Source organism: Notothenia coriiceps, unplaced genomic scaffold (genome assembly GCF_000735185.1).
Source record: "Notothenia coriiceps isolate Sejong01 unplaced genomic scaffold, NC01 NC01_scaffold00016690, whole genome shotgun sequence".
Classification (NCBI taxonomy): Eukaryota; Metazoa; Chordata; class Actinopteri; order Perciformes; family Nototheniidae; genus Notothenia; species Notothenia coriiceps.
In genome coordinates this window covers 680-6,048 of record NW_011349391.1, presented here as the reverse complement: position 1 = coordinate 6,048, position 5,369 = coordinate 680, and the positions used below count along the sequence as shown (strand labels likewise).

General features: G+C 44.9%; 1 long non-coding RNA gene across 1 annotated transcript; it reads left to right on the top strand.

The window, feature by feature from the left end:
• Positions 1-1,304: 1,304 nt before the first annotated feature.
• On the top strand, positions 1,305-4,421 carry LOC104949689 (uncharacterized). The gene is made up of 2 exons (XR_798827.1): positions 1,305-1,864; positions 4,166-4,421. It is a non-coding gene; the product is annotated as an uncharacterized lncRNA (long non-coding RNA).
• The last annotated feature ends 948 nt before the right edge of the window (positions 4,422-5,369 follow it).

Genomic DNA, 5,369 nt, shown 5'->3' with positions numbered 1-5,369 from the left:
TTATTAAAATTATTTTATTTATTTATTAATAATAAATTATATTTATATAGCGCTTTTCAGGAACTCAAAGACGCTTTCGGAGTCACGGAGATCTTGGGGGAGGGAGTTCCAGAGCCTAGGAGCTGCCACTGAGAAGGCTCTGTCCCCAAAGCTGCAGAGTGTGGATGTGGGAATGGATAGGAGTCCGTCTGCGGTGGATCTGAGGGCCCGTGGGGGTTGATAGGGGTGAGAAGGTTTGTGAGATAAGGGGGGGGCAGATGGTGGAGTGCTTTGTAGGTGGGGACCAGAATGTTGTAGTTGATGCGATGGGAGACAGGAAGCCAGTGGAGGTCTTTGAGGACTGGGGTGATGTGATGCTTGGTATGCGTGAGGAGACGTGCAGCTGCATTTTGAACCCGTTGGAGTCTGGTGAGGGATGTAGTGCTGATGCCGTAAAGAAGTGAGTTGCAGTAGTCGAGGCGGGAGGAAATGAAGGCATGGATTAGTCGTTCGGCTGCGGGGCGGGTGAGAGAGGGTAGGATTTTTTGCAATATTGCGGAGGTGGAAAAATGAGGTTTTGACTGTTTGGCGGATGTGAGGTTCGAGGGAGAGGGTGGGGTCAAAGATTACGCCAAGGTTGCGTGCCTGATTGGAGGGGGAAACAATGGTGCCATCGATGGTGAGTGTGATGCTAGTGACCTTGCTGAGGGTGGATTTGGAGCTGATTAGGAGGAGTTCTGTTTTGTTGCTGTTCAGTTTGAGGAGGTTATGTTACATCCAAGTTTTAATAGCTGTCAGACAGGAATCGATGTGGGTAAGGGGGGGGTTATGGAGGGGTTTGGTGCTGAGGTAGATCTGAGTGTCATCAGCATAGCAGTGGAAGTCCAGGTTGAAGTGGATGATGATGATGATGAGTTACTGTAGTTGAATGGAGCCAGTTGGGGACAGGGAGACACTGGGAGACACTGGGAGACACTGGGAGACGCTGGGAGACACTGGGAGACACTGGGTACACACCAGTACAGTACTGTTAGTATAAAGTATCTGTCTCTGATACAAAGCAAGGTAAACATTGAAAGTAGATGTAAATACTGAATATCTTTACCGAACAAACAGAAGCTGAAGTTGTTCCTCCTCTGCTTTGCTGGATAATATTCTGCATAGTTCAGGATCATAAATGTTGGACGACTGTCTCTGTCTCAGAGTCAGTCATCTCATAACTGTAGGTTAGCTACGTTAGCTAGCTAGCTTACAGCAGATCTGCAGTGACATCAGGAGTCATGTGATCATGTTGTTAAAATAAGATAGAGCTGTGTGCGTCACTCTTTAGTGTCCCCTGGTCTCCAGCTGTGTGCGTCACTCTTTAGTGTCCCCTGGTCTCCGTTGTGTTTTGAACTTCTGCATGCCATGTTTCCTCAAGACATTCTAAAAATGTTGACTTAATATTGAAATTCTAAAAATTCAACAAGAAAATCTGAACATTTTCTGAAAATCCCCCCAAAACATGTTGGGATATAATCTCTGTATGTTTCCTCGCCCCGGTGCACGGAGGCTTCTGTAAAAAACAAGATCACATGTGGACGTTTTTTTCTCCCCTGCAGCTCCCTCGGTCCCCCCCGAGGAGGAGGCGGAGCTAGCGAAGGAGGCGGAGCTTGTGGCAGTGACACGTCAGCTGGTGGCAGAGCGTTTCTCTGGTAACCCCGCCTACCAGCTGCTGAAGGCGCGCTTCCTGTCCTGCTTCACTGTGCCCGCCCTCCTCGCCAGCCTGCAGCCAATCAGAAAGAAGACTGTGCCAGAGGAGGAGGAGGAGGAAGAGGAGGAGGAGGAGGAAGAGGAGGTAGAGGAGGTGTTGAAGAGGATCAAAGGAAGAAAGAGGAGAGGAAGGGTGAGTCTCTGAAACCATCGTGTACAATCGTTAGAGAGAGGGGTCAAAGGGCATGGGAAAATATCACCGACACAAATTAGTTTTAACGACGTTATAGACCTAAAGTAAAGCTAACCGAGCTAAAATATAAACTAGCTAAAAGATAATCAGGCTAAAAGCTAACCGAGCTAAACGCTAACCGAGCTAAAAGCTAACCGAGCTAAAAGATAACCGAGCTAAAAGCTAACCGAGCTAAAAGATAACCGAGCTAAAAGATAACCTAGCTCGATCAATCAATCAATCAATCAATCAATCAATGTTTATTTATATAGCCCAATATCCCAAATGTTACATTTGTCTCAGTGGACTTCACAGTTTGTACAGAATATCAGTATGACAATACGACACCCTCTGTCCTTAGACCCTCTGTCCTCAGACCCTCTGTCCTTAGACCCTCTGTCCTAGACCCTCACATGGTACAAGGAAACACTTCCAGAGAAAACCCACAGTTTAAAGGGGAACATGGGAGAAACCTCAGGGAGAGCAACAGAGGAGGGATCCCTCTCCCAGGACGGACAGACGTGCAATAGATGCCGTGTGTAAATCCAAGAGATAATACATTTACAGCATAGGTAGACCAAATGTTTGGAAATGCATGTGTCTGTAATAAGAAGATGAATCCACGAGGATGTCAGCAATCCTGTGGGAGCCATCAGGGAAGTAGTATGATGAGAGTCAGACAGGACCGCAGTGACAGGTTCAGCCACGACTCAGGATCCAGGACTCAGGATCCAGGACTCAGGATAGAGGATCCAGGACTCAGGATAGAGGATCCAGGACACACGACTAGGGATGGGTATCGTTAAAGTTTTAACTGTACTACTACTTTTATCGATACCGCTTATCGGTTCTTTTGGAGAGAAGAAATAAGGCAAACTAACTAAACAAATTGTGAACAAAACTAACATTGTTTTTTATTTAAATTAAATAAATAATATTTCGCATCAAAAGAAACAACAATGTTTTAACAAATCATATTAAATAATGTGATGACAGAACTGTGAACAGAATAGCTGAAACTTTAACAAACTAAATAACTCAGTTTCCTCTAATCATTAACGTATGTTTGTATAACTGAGTTAACTCTGTGTGTTGCTGCTAGCCTACATAACACCTGACGGGGAAACGTTACTCGTGGATGGGGCTACAGAGCTTCTAGAAAGACAGTGGAACCCGGTGCATTCCTCCGTCTGAATGTGGAGCACTTTGATAAATGTTTAGACAAACTGCTCGTGTTACCGCCCTTACATAAACTCTTATTGCACTTTAGACAACGAGCATCGAGACGGGTGAAGTTTAACCACACCTCGGAGCGCCTTCTCTCCGCCATCTCCTCCATGTGTGTGTTGCTGCATGTAGCAGAGCGTGTGTGTAAACTGCCCCGCCCCCTCGCACGCAGACGGGAGAGAGATCGAAAATACTAAAACTAATCATAGACGCATTTTGCAGTCTTTTTACATATTAGAATCGGAGTTGGCGACACTAAAACTGCAATATAATGTTTGTGTAGCAATAATACACATATTTAACATGTCTCTCTCCAGTACCGATAAAAAGACCGCTAACGTCGGAGCTTAACGGTACCATGGTCTTCAATAATTCAGCCTCGGGGCCCGTTTAATACCGGGGCTCAGTACCCATCCCTACACCGGACCACAGCAACAGGATCAGCCACGACTCAGGGTCCCGCCGTATATAGACACCAAAAAGAGATTTGGGGGAAGCTGGGTTAATGGGAACATGAGAGTGCACAGGTACAGACAGACAGAAGGAAGAAGTAAGATGTCCCCCCCCCGACAGTCTAAGCCTATGGCAGCTAAACTAACGTGTCTACGTACATGCACTCCCTTAGGATAGGTTGAGGGGAAGGGCTAGCAAGTAAGAAGTAAGGAACAGAGGTGGAGAGGCACAACGTGTCTACATACATGCATAGGTTGAGGCTAAAAGCTAACCGAGCTAAAAGCTAACCAGGCTAAAAGCTAACCTAACTAAAAGCTAACCAGGCTAAAAGCTAACCAAGCTTAAAGCTAACCAGGCTAAAAGCTAACCTAGCTAAAAGCTAACCAGGCTAAAAGCTAACCAGGCTAAAATATAACCGAGCTAAAAGCCAACCTGGCTAAAAGCTAACCGGGCTAAAAGCTAACCTGGCTAGAAGCTAACCAGGCTAAAAGCTAACCTAGCTAAAAGCTAACCAGGTTAAAAGCTGATTTATTCCCTGTATTCACACTGTGTATTCCTGTGTACTCCTATTTGTTCCCGCAGAGATCTGTCCTGCTGGAAGACGGGCCTGGAGCTCCAGCCAATCACTTCTCAGGGATCCAGACCAATCCAGACCTTCAGGACACTGTCCACTGAGACCTCACAGATACAGTCTCCTCACAGGACTCTGTCCACTGAGACAATGGTGTGTTCAGGAACATCAGGAAAAAATGTGAAAAATGCACCGTCTGTGGTGTTTGTTTTTTTGTTGTTCAAGTTTTATACAGTTTTCTGTAAATTAAAAGTTATATTGAGAAGATTGTTCTGTAATAAAGACGTTTATGTGAAATAAAATTGTCTGTTTGTCTGAGACCTGGACATGAGGGTCATGGTTTGTGGGGACATGGTGGTTTGTGGGAACATGGTTTGGGGACATGGTTTGTGGGGACATGGTGGTTTGTGGGGACATGGTGGTATGTGGGGACATGGTGGTTAGTGGGGACATGCTGGTTTGTGGGGACATGGTGGTTTGTGGGGACATGGTGGTTCGTGGTGACATGGTTTATGTTTTTGGTAAAGCTCTTAACTTCCTGTTTGTTTCACTTCCTCTTTAACAGATTTCCAGGAATTTGAGTGCTGTGACATCACTTCCTGTTTCACTGACTTCTTCTTCTCTTCTTCCTCTTTCCAATCTCTGCTGAAAGGATACGATCCTAAAACATGACTTATTAAAACTTTAAAACTAACCTATTATATTTTATATGAAACTAGATTTAATACGTAAGTTAGACTGAAGAAGATACTTCATAAGTACTTCATTATATTTCTGTAGTATTCAGTGTTGATACCCAACAGGGAAGATCACCAGTTTAAATATGTTAATGAGGAGGAGCCGCTGCAACCTGATTGGTCCATTCTGAGTCTGAGGGGGCAGATCAAAAAACAGGAAGTGACAGAAAGGGCTTCTTCCTCAGAAATCACAGGAGAAGACAGAAGCGCCGGAGGACTGAAGGTGAGACAGATTTTAGAGGAGCGACACGATGAATTTATATCTGATGTTTGTTGTTGATTGATTGATTGATTGATTGATTGATTAGAGTAATGAGTGGAACCTGAGTCCAGGTGTTTGTTAGTGGTCCTGGATGCGGGGTTTAGCAGCTGGTCTTAGAGAGTCTGGAGAGTTTTTCTGTTCTTTGGTTTGAATGGCACGGACTGATAATAATAACACATTCATTTTGTAAGCGCTTTTACAGGTGCTCAAAGTCGC